The sequence below is a fragment of the Thunnus maccoyii genome, chromosome 3, assembly GCF_910596095.1.
Source record: "Thunnus maccoyii chromosome 3, fThuMac1.1, whole genome shotgun sequence".
Lineage (NCBI taxonomy): Eukaryota > Metazoa > Chordata > Actinopteri > Scombriformes > Scombridae > Thunnus > Thunnus maccoyii.
The window spans coordinates 35,127,045-35,143,499 of record NC_056535.1 but is presented as its reverse complement, the minus strand read 5'-3'; the positions used below and the strand labels follow the sequence as shown (position 1 = coordinate 35,143,499).

The 16,455-nt window shown below is 41.2% G+C and overlaps 1 long non-coding RNA gene across 1 annotated transcript; it reads left to right on the top strand.

Moving 5' to 3' along the window:
- Positions 1–3,221: 3,221 nt before the first annotated feature.
- On the top strand, positions 3,222–4,071 carry LOC121894660. Its single transcript, XR_006095595.1, has 2 exons — positions 3,222–3,656; positions 3,806–4,071. It is a non-coding gene; the product is annotated as an uncharacterized LOC121894660 (long non-coding RNA).
- Positions 4,072–16,455: the final 12,384 nt, after the last annotated feature.

Here is a 16,455-nt window from a genome sequence, read left to right as displayed (position 1 = left end):
GCTTTTATCTGACCTAGTGAATATTATTCACTAGATTATAAACAGACTTTCTTCCGGAACAGTGAATCCAGGGGCGAGAAAAAAAACAAGATGAGCATGACTCCCTGACCTAGTACTGTGTGTATGTGTGTGTGTGTGTGTGTGTGTGTGTGTGTGTGTGTGTGTGTGTTTGTGCATGAGTGCATTTACCTATGTGGATGTGATAAGCGTGATTCTTGGTGCTATGAACTTGAATAATGACCCACTGATGTGTGTGTGTGTGTGTGTGTGTCTGATGTGTCTGATGAGCATGAATCACTCACTGCTTTGAACCTGTGTTAAGTCTCATCTTTTTTAGTGTGTGTGTGTGTGTGTGTGTGTTTGTGTTTTTACTGCATTATCGCTCAAGGAAGAAGTGTATTTTGGGCTCAGACCAGTACACAAAACACATCCAAATTCACAACAGACTGAATAAACATGTTTGCCATAAGACATATGTAACATATGTCTGTCTGTATATATCTATTTACAACACCCCAGCAGACTTATCCTAAATCCTGCACCTGACTGCTGTATTCCAATTATATCAACAGTGTTTTTACTTTTGTTGAAATTAAATGAAATGGACAGTTTCCTGTGTTGAATGTCTGCAGTGTTTGCTCCACAGAATTTATACACTCACTGTCATGTTGACAAAAAGTTGTCTGATGTAGGACCAGTAAGGCTACATTCAGATAAATCAGCCCTGCATTAAAGTCACTGCACTTTTACAAATTATCACAGCGGCAACTGTTTTATCTTGTGTTGTGACAATTGTGAGGTAAATGAATACTCTGTCGATGACATGATGTTGCATTGCAGCAAAAGGGCTGCCCTAACCCTAACCCTAACGCCATTACCCTAACCTCTAACCCCCTAACCCTAACCCCTAACCCTAACCCTAACCCCCTCACCCTAACCCCCTAACGCCCTAACCCTAACGCCCTAACCCCTTAACCCTAACGCCCTAACCCCCTAACCCCCTCACCCTAACGCCCTAACCCTAACCCCTAACACCCTAACCCTAACGCCCTAACCCCTTAACCCTAACGCCCTAACCCTAACCCCTAACCCCCTAACCCTAACGCCCTAACCCCTTAACCCTAACACCCTAACCCTAACCCCTAACCCCCTAACCCTAACGCCCTAACCCCTTAACCCTAACGCCCTAACCCTAACGCCCTAACCCTAACGCCCTAACCCCTTAACCCTAACACCCTAACCCTAACCCCTAACCCCCTAACCCTAACGCCCTAACCCCTTAACCCTAACGCCCTAACCCTAACCCCCTAACCCTAACGCCCTAACCCCTTAACCCTAACACCCTAACCCTAACCCCTAACCCCCTAACCCTAACGCCCTAACCCCTTAACCCTAACCCCCTAACCCTAACACCCTAACCCTAACGCCCTAACCCCTTAACCCTAACGCCCTAACCCTAACCCCCTAACCCTAACGCCCTAACCCTAACCCCCTAACCCTAACGCCCTAACCCTAACCTCCTAACCCTAACCCCTAACACCCTAACCCTAACGCCCTAACCCCTTAACCCTAACACCCTAACCCTAACGCCCTAACCCTAACCTCCTAACCCTAACCCCTAACACCCTAACCCTAACGCCCTAACCCCTTAACCCTAACGCCCTAACCCTAACCCCCTAACCCTAACGCCCTAACCCTAACCTCCTAACCCTAACCCCTAACACCCTAACCCTAACGCCCTAACCCCTTAACCCTAACGCCCTAACCCTAACGCCCTAACCCCTTAACCCTAACGCCCTAACCCTAACGCCCTAACCCTAACGCCCTAACCCCTTAACCCTAACACCCTAACCCTAACCCCTAACCCCCTAACCCTAACGCCCTAACCCCTTAACCCTAACGCCCTAACCCTAACCCCCTAACCCTAACGCCCTAACCCCTTAACCCTAACACCCTAACCCTAACCCCTAACCCCCTAACCCTAACGCCCTAACCCCTTAACCCTAACCCCCTAACCCTAACACCCTAACCCTAACGCCCTAACCCCTTAACCCTAACGCCCTAACCCTAACCCCCTAACCCTAACGCCCTAACCCTAACCCCCTAACCCTAACGCCCTAACCCTAACCTCCTAACCCTAACCCCTAACACCCTAACCCTAACGCCCTAACCCCTTAACCCTAACACCCTAACCCTAACGCCCTAACCCTAACCTCCTAACCCTAACCCCTAACACCCTAACCCTAACGCCCTAACCCCTTAACCCTAACGCCCTAACCCTAACCCCCTAACCCTAACGCCCTAACCCTAACCTCCTAACCCTAACCCCTAACACCCTAACCCTAACGCCCTAACCCCTTAACCCTAACGCCCTAACCCTAACCCCCTAACCCCTTAACCCTAACGCCCTAACCCTAACCCCCTAACCCTAACCCCCTAACGCTGACGCCCTAACCCTAACCCCCTCACCCTAACTCCTAACCCTAACCCTAATGCCCTAACACCCTAACCCTAACCCCCTCACCCTAACCCTAACTCCTAACCCTAACCCCTAACACCCTAACGCCCTAACGCCCTAACCCTAATCCTAATGCCCTAACCCCTAACACCCTAACGCCCTAACCCTAACCCCCTCACCCTAACCCTAATCCTAACCCCCTAACCCTAACCCCTAACCCTAACCCTAACCCCCTAACCCTAACGCCCTAACCCTAACCCTAACCCTAACCCCTAACCCCATAACCCAGCTGACCAGAACCTTAAGTTAGCTACATTTTACAAACTTCACTCACCTCCAGTTATGATCAACATTACGCTTCTCCATCCAGGATCTCACAACTTTTCTCGCCTTTTCTACACAAACTGCACTTCATATAAACAGTGCAAGCAGCTGATTTCCATCCATGTTTTTTTTTTGGTACAGTAACACATAACAGTTAAGTATTCACGCAGGATTTGCAGGGTCGTTTGCCTTCAGACTTCCAGACATTACTGAGCAGTGGTTCATTGTGTTGTCTGTGTGATTACTCAGTCGTAACGTTTGTGCTCCTTCCTGACTGTCAAAGACTAAAACAGTCGGTGCCAGTTGGTGGAAACGATCTTTGTGTGTGGTCTGTCTCAGTTAGGTTTGTCCCTGGCTTTAGTACCTTCCTCCTTAGTTACTGTTGTTAGGCACATCAGGCGTTCTGGCACAGTTTATTATAGGGTGCTGAAGCAGAAACCAGAACTTCCGTGTTCTGTTCCAGAAGTAACAAAACTAACTGCCCAAGTCACACTGGTCAAACAAACCTACCAGTTCAAATAGTTGACTTAAAAAATGACCTCAAAATGAAGAGCGAAGAGGATATCTACTGTAATTTAGAGACACTCCTTGTATTATTGTGTTTAATAATGGCATCTCCAAACACGCAAGAAATATTGGAAATATCAGAAGAAAATCTGGAGCCAGTAGTGTTATTAGGAGACAACACAAGGGAGCTTTTCATCTTTGTCATGAACTGGAAAATGAAGTCAGATCTAGTTTTGTAATCTTCTCTCAATTTGCACCAGAGCAGAGAAAAGGTTACAGCACTTATAAGACATCAAAATACTAATTTACAAGGACCGCATCTCTCCAGGGGAGCGACTGATGGTCACTTTGAGGTTTTTGGCAACAGGTGATCAGGTCACAGTCCAACTGCAAAACACATTGATTGGCATGTAGGCAGTATGAATAAACATAACTCTTAATTAACTCTCAATTCTTAATTAATCGTCATGTAACTTTCAAGGGGAGACTTTCCAGAGCCTGTGCTTTTAATTTCAGATGGGTGTTGCGACAATAAGAAGCATTATTCCATAAACCTGTGAAACCAGTACCTGACCAGTACCTGACGTTAGGTCCCTCCTCAGTCTGCCTGCACTAAACCTCCACATCAGGCGTATTGTACCAAAGAGATGCTGCTTATCAGTGAAACAATGTAAACTTTAAACCTTTAAACATTCAAACCACCGGGACATGTTTCTGATTGTTGTCACTGATAAATATGTTACATAATAATATTTACAACTAATAAAAATGTTGATGAATTGGTTGATGAAGAGTGAGTAGGTTGCATTTAAATTACATTTGTAAAAGAAAATATATAGCAAATACATACAAATATTACGAATGTAAAAAGATTTAAGGTGTACTATTTAAAATTCATAACTATATGGTTCTACAAGCTATATTCATCATATATTTGTCTATATACTTCCTTTGGGTGATCGGTAGGTAAACAAACGGTATAAACCTGTATAACACGTACAGTTGAGAGGATGTGTTTACATTTAGCCATTTAGTGAATTTGTGTTGGTGTGTTGGTTGGAACATTGAACTGTAAAGAATTTGGCTGAACTGATTTATTTTATTTATTATTCTGTTTATTTGTTTGTTTATTTAACAGGGACAGTACACATTAATAAACATTGCTGTAAATGCACCAGAGTTAGCCAAGAGGCAATTTTTCATCTGTAATCCCCGGACAGATGTTACAGAGTCATCCAAAAAAACAGAATATGAAAATGAGATTGAAATTACAAAGTTACTTTTATAAGCATGTGGAACATTTAATAATATGAAGAAAGAAGAGCATATATAATATGAATAAAAAACATCATTCAGGACATCCTTGTCCTGAACATGCAACACAGAGACTCATGATACAAGATATGCAAGACAATAAATACATACATATTTAATAAATAATAAATAAATACAAACATAAATAAATAAATTTTTAGACACTAACTAGAACATGCAAAGCAGAAGCACAGATACAAAAAGCATGCACAGTATGTAAAATACATAAATTACACAATAAAAGCAAAACCACAATAAGACATACACGCAGGTGCATGAAGGCAGGCTAGCAGTAGCAAGATAGCAACAGGTGACAGTAGACAGCAGGGGAAGTTCAGCACAGATAGACTGAGGACAGCAAGGTGCAACTAATTCTTAATGCTGACAGAGCTGAGTACTAATTAACCATTGCTTTGAATGAGCTCTAAATGAACTATACGTGTCCAGTTCTCTAATAGTTGCTGGGATGGAGTTCCATTCTAGTGCTGAACTGATGCTGAACAAACACAACGGCCTTTAATTCCCTCTCTGACAGGAGCAGGTGATGTGGTCGGCTACAGATGCCTTCTCTTGTCTCTTTTCTAAAATCGGCGATGTACTGGTGATGCATCATCATTGTCTCTCTTAGCTTTTTTTTTTGTTTTGTTTTGACAGGTGAAGGGAGAGAAGGAGGCGCTGAGGGAGACTCTGTTATCTCTCGTGTGGAGAGATTTTCCTCTTTGTCTTGTTCCACGTTCATGTCGTCCACCTCTGCTTCAGTGCTCAGTGATGTGTCAGTGATGTGTCAGTGATGTGTCAGTGATGTCCTAAGCAAACAATAACAAAGGCACAGGTAAAAAAAAAAACCCAAAAAACTCAACATTAATGGATGTGTCTCTTTTTCTTGTCTTTGTCAGTGTCTTAACACCGCAGAGGAATGGAATGAGGTTGCACCTCTATTCCAAAAAAAAAGATGGCAATTTGGATGGCAAATATATTGCTAATTGTCCCCCAACAAGCAGCAGATCAATGTTTTACAACTACAAGCACTTTAACTCAATTGGTTCTTGTAGATAGCAAATACAAATAGCTTTTCGTGGACGGTGGATGCAACAGAAGGATTTCAGACGGTGGTGTTTTCAGGGGAGTTGTTCTTTACAGCGGCCCCTGGAAAAGAAGACAGCAAATGTACCCAACCTGCTCCTATAATGGACATGATAAGCCACCGCCGTTTATAGTGGCTGAAAACATACCTGCTGAAACCGTATTTCTACAAGACGACTGACTGTTGAACAGCAAACCTTTAATTATAGGCTTTCAAGGGCACGCAGGGTGGTTGAAAATGCATTTGGGAACTTGTGTTAATATCATAACACATGTTGTATCCGATCTTTCACTCAAAGGTTATGAAACATTAACTGTTAACCATTACTTGTAGCATTTTTGTCATTAGCTTATTTAGGCTTCAACAGTCTTGTACAGCTCACAGTTCAAGTAACAAACACCAAACTCACCAGTAGTCCTGAGTTCTTCAGCAGTCTCTTCTGTTGCTTTCAGCCGTTGTGAAATGACAGTCGCAAATTAGCATTAGCTAGCATTAGCATTCACGCTATCAAATCATTACAGACTGCTAAATTAACCCAAAAAACTGTAGACTAGCTGGTGAACATAGTGGAGCATTTAGCAGCTTAAGAGCCAGATATTTCCCTCAGGAGTTGGTGGAGACCAAAAACAGAGCTAAAAGAGAGTGAATATTGAGCTGTGTCTCAAATCACGTACTTCTGTTAGTACACTTTCATGTAGTACACTGTGTACACTATATATTACTGGCGTAGTGCATAAATTTTGACAGTGTAGTGTCGTCTCAAATCAAACACAGCCGTTGTGCACTTACCAGAAATGACGATCGCAAATTAGCATTAGCTAGCGTTAGCATTAGCTAGCGTTAGCATTCGCGCTCTCAATTAATTTCAGACTGCTAAATTAACCCAAAAAACATACTGATGGCTTATATCTGACAACAGTATAGTGGTGCTTAGTGCTAAAAAACATGTATAACTTAAATTTGTGTAACGTGGTGATGTTCACCGTAGTTACAACGTACCCGGCCGCCATTTCTAGTTTGAAAAGTGGTCCCCCCCCCTTCCGCTACATTGCCAAGATGGCGACCATTGAGGGCGAGAAGCATCCATAGTTCTACACTCAACTTTTTGATCGTTTTGAGTGCACCATCCGGGCTCTCACAGTGCATTTTTCTGTACTTCTCAGTGTGAACGCACTTATGCACTCAAAATGTGAAGTGTAAGTACAGAGGTACGACTTGAGACACAGCAACTGTTAAATTCATTCCTCACACTTCTGCTCTCATGTTTTGGTTTTGTAAAGTAGATAAAAAAAAAGATGAAACTCTTCAAACTCTTTAAGATGTCGAGTATCACTCAGTAGTAGAGAACGTCAAAGCATGACAGGCCTGTTTACTCTCCAACAAGTCCCCCAAATTAAATAAAATACATCGTTGGTCCGCACACTTCAGAATGACACATAAAAATGTTCTGATCTGACGCCTCATCAGTAGTTATCAACACCAAAACATGATTTCTGTCTCTGCCTTCCAAAGCAAAACACTGTTGACAATGATATAACAACACTATGTTTAAGGTTTAATTAGGTTTAAGCACAAAAATGTACGTAGTATGTGAACACACTTGAAACTCATATACACACAAACACATACTGTGCTTAGATACAGAGACAAACACACACACACACAGCTGGAAAAATACAGTAAACAATAAAAACAGAACATTAACTCACAGAGCCGGTGCACACAGACATGCTGTACGGTAAAGATACACTCACAGATCTCCAGGGTCAAGGACAGATAGATAGCTACCAATAAATTCATTGTGTATTTATATTCCACATCCAAGATGCAACTGAATGAAATTCCACTGAGACACAAATAGATTTACAAGCCTTTTTTTTTTAAAAAAAACTATGCAATTACAGCGTATATATCTAAAGGGACGACTGTTGCTACACTGAGAATATTAAGATAAATCTAATATGTGTGATTTAATGTGATACAGGCGTAATATACCACCACAGATATAATAAAGCTCATCTTGTTTAGAGGACGTTTTTGTTGAAAGGATGATCCTGCTCACAGCGGAAAGCCGACCGCTGCTACGTGATGGGAGACGCCACCTGTTATTGCTGATGGTGATGATGATGATGAGGCTGGCAGGGTTCTTCTCAATGATAGCAATGATGATCATGACGATGATGCAGCAACAATCATAACCATGAAGAAGAAGACAAACTGGTTTAAAGAGAATGAAAAGCACCTGCAGAGCTTTTTGGGCACTTTAACTTCTTATGTTATATAAGACGACTGTGTGTCTGCAGTGAGACACACAGATGTATTCACACTTTTATTTTAACATTTGAATCTGCCGCTAATCGTTCCTTGTTATTCATTCATGATGATGATGATTGTGGGGGGGGAGGGGGGCGTCATCGACAGAGATGACAGTAATCATGGCGGCGATAACGTCGACCGTGACAGTGATTATGATGAAGAAGGTAATAATGGTAATGACAACGGATAGTAAGACCATGAAAGAGGAAGAGAGCTGTGGTACTATCAGAGATTCTGATAACTGAGGACAGGAGATGAATTAATAAAAATGAATAAAACATCTCATTTCTTTTCCACAGTATTTAGAAATTAACACTTTTTTTCAGCCTGTAACAGGAAAGAACCTGATATTCTGATATTCTGACTCTACAAATACAAAATGTAAAATGCATCACGACACATTTGGTTTGTTACAATCACCTCCTTAATAATAAAAATAATAAACAAGTATTTAGTATTTTAGAATATTGACAACGCATATTATATTTATTGCAACAGCAATAACGACTGTAAAAGCCACCAGTTTGACGTGTTTACTGAACTAAACAGCAGGATGTTTATAAAAGCTCATGTTCACATCATCAGTCTCCTGTCAAACATCGTGGAAGCTACAGTTCTGTATATTAATATAATTAAGACCGACAGCTTGCAGTTTTCATTACCTTGGAAAGATTGTGAATCCTGGAAACCACATCCTGCTGCAAGCTTCACATACATAGCATGGTTTCATAATAATAATAATAATAAACTTTATTTATATTGCACTTTTCTTCACAATGTTACAAAGTGCTTCAAAGTGGTTTAAGTGACAAAATATCTTCCAAATGTGTTTCCCAGCACAGTCGCACTAATCAGAGATTAATGAAGGTATAAACCAGTGTTTTCTTTCCCATTTTACCATTAAATACTCTGATGACACCTTCAGGTTGCAGCGCTGCAAACTTTCATTCACCTCAAATTACTCAGTTCACCTCCATGAAGCCAAACTGACCTCGTAAATCCTCTTTCTGTTCTCTTCTCCCTGATGCTCGGCCATTTTTAACGATGTGCTTTTAGAATTATTTATTTTTCTAAATAAATGGAGATATAACTAATTAAATGTTGTTGTTTTCTTCACAGAAATGAATTAAAAGACATATATCATGTCATATATATCATACATCTCCCACCTGAAATAAACATTACACACATATAAATCATGCTTTTGAATTAATCATTTGTGTGCATGAATTAACAGGATGTTGAACATTGATTTACTGGATTTCTGAGGACGATACCAACATCAATATTAAGAGTTTTAAACTATAACAGGTAACTAAATTCTTTCCTTTGCTGGTTTCTGGGTTTCCAAAAAGCCCAAAACTCAGTCCATAAATCTCAGTGAAGTTTACTGAAAGGAAAATAATAATACAAAATAACTTTGTATGAGAAGTTTCTTTCATAAGGTAATCTCAGGTGAAACTAGTTTCCCTCCATTATGTTGGCTGATAGCTGTGATCTCAACTGCAGGATGTTAATAGCTTTGCCTCAGTTTTTTTTATGTCTCATATATATATATTCTTGTCTGGAGAAAAATTCTAAAGTGAAATGAAAAAAAAGTGGAAAAATAAAACAGAAAAATGCATTTCCCTTCTCTTTATGATCCTCCTTCGTCTCTCATCCCTTCCTCCTCCACCTCGTCCCTTCTAACTGGGGATTTCAGTTCGGCCTTGAGCGGTAATTTGGATTCCCACAGGGTAGTGCGGCATTAGGAGAGTCTTTGAAGCAACACCCCCCCCCCCTTCCCCCTTCCCCCACCACCTCCACCCCGACCCCCACCCCCCCCCCCTCCCACGCCGTTATCCTCATATTAAACATTGTTATGGAGCCACCGCGGCCTTGATGCGGTGACCAACCTTGACTCTTTGATTTAATATGTTGTCGGTCGATCACACACAGAAGCACCAGCGCATCCTCGTGTGTATGTGTTCTCTTAACGCCATCCATGCACGCTTTCACACACTGACGCAATCCTCACACACACACACACACACACACACACCTTTAGGAAAAAAAAAGTGGCATCATGCCCACACACACACACACACATGCACACGAACACACACTTCAAAGGGAATTAGGTTCGACAGACTTAACACTTAACAGCTTCAAAGGAGAAGAGGATGATGTTTTGCATGAGACAAACTTTTATTGAACTTCATAGTTTGATGTCTGCTCTGTTTAATTTTCCTTCCTCTTATAGATATGAGGTGGCAGAGTATATGTCAGATCTGTCTTACACCTCGACACTCACACAAACCTTCCGGAGCAGCATCAGAATCAAAATGAAATGAAATAACAAGCACTGATAAATTATTTGTCAGAAAGGTGTACATTCAATTATAAAGATACAGAAACGTAAGTCTTCAAAGCAAATCATTGATCACTGCTTTCCGATATATAAGATTTGATCAAAAACATTGGTTATATGAACGTTTGTTCTGGTTAAGACTGAAAACTGAACCACTGAGATGAGAGCTGTCGTCTCCTACAAACTACGTTCATATTCACTCCCAAGAAAAACATCACAGAAGGTTGTAATGTCCCACATAATAATAACATTTCATAGTATATAATAATATTTCTCGAACCCTAACAAAGTGATCATTTGAACTCAAACCCCCGTCTTTCCCTAAACCTAACCAGACCTGAACCACAGCGTTGTCACAAAAACCCTCTGAGGCCATTTTTTCCTATTGTTGGTTCACCTGGTCTCCTTGTGTAATAATTCTTGTGTAACCTCAACAATATAATACGCAATCAAGTTATATACATCTTATATACATCTACAAGCTGGGCGATCGGAATATGTATGCTGCAGTGACGTCACATGACTGTATAAATAGGTATATGACCAGATTTTTTGTGTCTTGGAAATCAGGGAAAAAAATAAAGATAGTAGCCAACACACATTAAAAACTCTTTACATTTCCTCCAGAGAGGTCCTTCCATTTTTACATCTGTTTTTATCCAAAACGTTATTTGTGCCTGGAAGCAGTTCCACATCACACTCCACACACTTCCAGGCAGCAGAACAACTGACCGGCTGGTCTGCCTACAGTGTTCACAGGTCTGGTGTCCATATGAGGCCTCCTGCTCGTATCAGGTTGGTCGGAGATTGCCAGGAGTAAGCGGCCACGACGTGCCTTGGCAGGAGGAACCACAGCTGTGACACCACACAACTGGGCTATCAGCTCCTGCAGGAAGACCCTGTGGGTCACAGGTTCTTCCTGCTTCTCTCTGCAGAGCTGCTTATGAAGGAGGAAGCTGTTTGTGGCTGCAACGTCCAGGAAATGGAAGAACAGTGTCCAATACCAATGCATGCTCTTATTGGAGTAGTACTGGATCAGTCAAATCAGTATCTCCCATTAACTTGTTATATTCTGTGACAGGTGTTGGACATGGAATGGATTTGATGGTCCAGCCGCCGTTCTGAGTTTTATTCTCCAGAGAATGCCTGGTAATTGTAGAGCAGACAGCGACTTCACGTGTGTCCATCCACTTTACTAAAAACCAGTGTGTCATCACGGATCCACCTGATGGAGCCTCTAGGATCCTTTTTCTTCAGAGCATTTGAGTCTGTGGGGGGGCATTCTCTTCTATTGTCTCTGTATGCGCCACAGTAACAGCTGGTTCGATGGGAGTAACAGTTGGTTCGGTGACTGTCTGGGAGTCGCAGCAAATGATCTATTGGCTGAGTGACGCTGCCTTCTGACATCATTTCTGGTCCATTTTCATGTCAAGAAGTCAAATAAAATATGTAAAAACAAGATGGAATGCTCCGTGCGCCCTGGACGCGTGTCTTACAATAATATCCAAATGCACAAAGGAGAATCTGCACATTATTCATTACATTTACGGTATTCTACTCATTATTTCAGGTGCTGCTCTATGAGTAGATCCATAGGTAGGATAGGAGGGGGGTCAGTCTGGTTAGTCAGGAACACAGGAGCCTCTGATTGGTCGACAGATTCAACCCAAGGCATCATGGGATTGATATCAGCACATGCATAGACAACAGGGACTGTTTTTAACACGGACAAATGGATAAATAATCACAGAAGACATTCAGTGTTGGATTTATCATTATGGATAACGAGAAGTCTCCAAAAACACGCTTTGTGCAGGAGTCCACGTTGAAACGGTTCCAGAGATATTCAAAAAATAGTAATCAGAGTGCTTTTATGTCATATACAACATGTTCGACCCCAGAGGGTTAACAGTGATGTCGTCCTGACCATGTGACTCCAGGATGACACATGGTCAAATCATGTATCTGGACGTTTCATTTGGATTTCAAAACAGCAAATACATTTTTCTAGAAACATAATGCTGCTGAATTATGTTTTCTCTCAACATAATGAGAAAATGTTCATTAACGTGTTTGGCAAGTTGCAAAAATGTTGATACTGAACATAGTTAAATATTCAGAGACAACCTTTTTTTTTTCCACCAAAACATCTGATCTTGTATGAAAATGGAAAGAATGTTTGTCTGTTTTTATTTGTCTTTATCTGTGTTTATTTCCATGTTTTATCTATTTCTTTATAATGCACATACTGTCTCTTTTAATACATATGTCCTTGTTTTTTCCTTCTTGTTTTTTCATGTCGAGTTGCAACAGTCATTTCATTGTACTGTAAATATGCAATGAAAATAAAAGCATTCTGTTGTATAATATCTGCTAGTAAACACAGCAATATTACACTTATTATGGTTGTGTTTAGACAATAGCAGCTCTTGATTTAGGTGAGAGAAAGATTAATAAGAATAATTCTATCAGGATGGATTTTTTCAGTCGATTTTCAAACAACAGACACTGGAAACTTTAAGCTTAAAGAAATTAAAGCTGGCTCACGTTGCTATCAGACGTACGCAGCAGAGAGGACGACGTGGCACCCTGGAAATAATAACTTTAATGATAATTAGATTTAGTGCGGTACTCTCTCTCAAAAAAAATGTATTTTTGTAAAGTACCTGGAAGTGTGTCGAAAGCAGCTCGCAGGAGCATTAAAATGTAACACCAGTAGTCATTATAACAGTTTATTAGAACAAATCCATTATAAATCCTCATAATTTCCACCCCGGATGTTAACAGACGGGCGTGGGTGTTGAGCGCAGACGAGAGTGTGAGATGACAAATGCGAGTTCAGGAAACGCATATGTTGGGAGTTTCACATTAAATTTAACTATTTCACAGTGACTTTTATTGTGATGCTTTAAACATAAGAATAAATACAAAGTCTGCTGCCCCTCAATCAATTATCTCCTCAGTAATTCTCAACTCCAGGTAACTCCTGTTTCTTCTTCTTTGCTCTATCCGTCACTTCTGTGACACTGAATCGATCCACTCTTTTTTTTTTTATTTCCCTCCGTTGGCCGCAGCCCCGGGGTCAGCCGCGGTGCAGCTCTCCTGGAGTCGGTGAGGATCAGCATCTTGCTCGACGACTCTTTCATTCCCGAGCGGGTTGAACCTGCTGCCCTGCTGGTTGAAGAATGGTCTCCCTCCCTGTCTTAGCTTTCACTTGTCATTGTGACTCAGTGGTCTGCAGGTGATAGCGCAGGTCTCTCTCAGTGTGAGGTCTTGGCTGAAATAGGATCTCAAAAACAAACCCACAAAAAAATAAAAATGCAGGGAACAGAGGTGAAAAAATGCTGAAATAAGGTGACCAAGGATCAGAACTGTGCAAATGTTTTAGACAGTAAAGTAAAGTGAGGATGCTTTCATAAATAACACCATAAGTAGTTTTTATTTATCAATTAACTTGATACAAATTTGGCAAACAGTAAACAGCAGAAACTTAAATGAAATCAATATTTGCTGTGAGCAGCTTCACCTTTAAACCAGCAGCAGTTCTCCTCAGTGTTTCAGGTTGTTCCTGCATCTCGGAGAAGTTGCCGCAGTTCTTCTTCATGTCTCTTCATGTTAATCCCAGACTGACTCCATGATGTTGAGATCAGAGACCATCTGTTGCAGGACTCCTTGCTCTTCTTGTAGCTGAAGATAGATCTTCATGACTCTGGCTGGATGTTTGGGCTCGTTGTCCTGCTGCGGGATGAATTTAGGACCAATCGGACGCCTCCCTGATGGTGATGCATTATGGAGAAGAATCTAAACATCGGCGGTGGAATTATCCGACTACAACAGGATGATAAATGTAGTAAAATATCCATCAGTACAATAACAGAGTGGTGTTATTCTCACCACTCTGCTGAAAATACTCTCTCTTTTTCACAGAAATCATGTTTTCATACTCTAGTTCCTTCTAGACTTTTCTTCTTCGCTGATCGATGTTCAGCCACCGTCAACAAACTAAACACTTCCTGATGTTTCATGAGGAAATTCAGGAGGAATATTCAAGTTTTATTCATGGAAATAAATAGAAATTTTCTAAAATTAAAAGCTCTACACATGCGATTGTCCCTGTGTGACTGACTGAGTGAGTGATGAAGTTACACCATTGATCGGTTGACCGAGTGTTGGAGTTTTCTATTTGCATCATCAGGGGCCGTTTACAGCACTTCCTCTCCTTACCTTGGGACCTCATGTGATTTAGAAGTTACCCCCTCGAATACTCACGTTTACTGATATTACCCCGCCCCCCTGGATATTCATGACAACATGACAGGCTGGAAACTTTTAGTCTTGTCTCTCAATGAGCTGAATACATAACTGTGATGGAAACAGAGGACAGCGTGACGCAGAGCGACTGTGTTTCCCGCTCTCAGCTCCGGTGTTAGATGCAGAGAAGTCGACTAAACTCCTGTTTAAACAGACCGGCGTCTCGGCGTCTCCTCCTCCGCTGCCAGCGTGATCGACTCTTCAGCTGGCAGCAGCCGGCAGGAGAGACGCTCTTATGACTGAAATAAATACCAAACTTTCTTTTGACGTTTTCACATCACAAATATGTCTTGCAGGTAAAAACATGAGACTCATGTAGTGGTTATATCAGTTTACTGCAGTAACTGGGTGGACATGAATCATGAATTTGCACCCAGTTCTGTCTCTAATTCCCACTGCAGCCTCCAGATGAACATATTCACATTAAAGAGACTACCACCAACTATCCCTGTAACAAACTGGCCACAGCCATACACAGTCCAGTCATCTTGACCTGGTCTTGTTTTTTGATTCCAGTAAGGAAATCCTTCCACGTGTTGCCTTCAGCTCAATACACAACCTGAAAGAGTTAATCTCTCTCATGCGGCACCTTGTTCTCTGCAAAATCTGACAGGATTAGCAAAAAGGTAAACACGATGAGAGGAAATGAAAAAGAGGCTTTTTTCCATCAACCTCACATCTTTGAAGGGGAAGTAATGAGTTAACGAGGGAGCGATCGTCAGTCATGTTACTGTGAGTTAACAAATATCAGAGCAATCTTTTCTCTTTGATCTTAAATCGTCCATAAAAAAACAGACATGTTCCTTTTTTTTTTTTTAAGCAAGCTTTTCACTTATTTCCCTGGATACAATTCCTGCTTTTAAGAATAATATCATTTTTATTAAATAATGGAAAACAGTTGAAACAGTGGAGGCTATTAGATCCTCCATCTGTAATCAGTAACAACCTGAGAAATTATCTGCAACATTTTCATAAAGATAACAATTTTGCTGCTTTAAATTTCTGATTAGCATTGACTAAAACCAAACTTAGGGCTCATCACTGTCCTCCATACTGCCATGTTTCTCCTCTGATGAATGGGGAGTGATTTTTGGCCATTTGCATCAGAAACAAGCTGTGAACGACACATTTACAGCTCTATATTTATATTCTACTGGAATATCTTTGCTTGATTTCCAGTTAAAAACTCCTTATTTATCTTCTACTGGTCCTTTATGCAGCCCCCTCAGTTCAGCCTCGGTCTGAAACAGGTCGTTTTAGCTCCTGTCTCTTTAAGGCCCCGCCTCCTGATGAGCCCGCTCTGTTCTGATTGGTTGGCGTTTTCTTGTTCTTTACTTGAACTGGAAACTTCTCAAATCCATCCGTACTTGTTGGAGCCCAAATCAGATCCGGAAAATATGCGAGTGGACAACGTGAACAACCTGTGAGACAAACGAAGCAACGAAGGCGACAGAACAGACGTGAGCGGTCGTGAGCGAAAACGATCTGACGTCAGTTTGATGAGGAAGTAGAGGCGACGCTGCAAACGGTGCATTCAGGGCTGAAACCTGAGCTTTGTCAAGTGTTGGAATTTTGACCTTGTTTACCATCATGAAAATCACAAAAAGCATGATATATCCCCTTTTAAGTTGATATGGTTAATTTATACATCCTTTAGCTACAGAGCAACACTGACATTAATTTGGAGTTGTTTGGAGCTCTGAAGGTCTGTACGACTCAGTCAGTCATATTAAAAAAAACAAACCAATTTACAATCAATTAAATTAAATTTAAAGAAGGAGCAGCACGGTC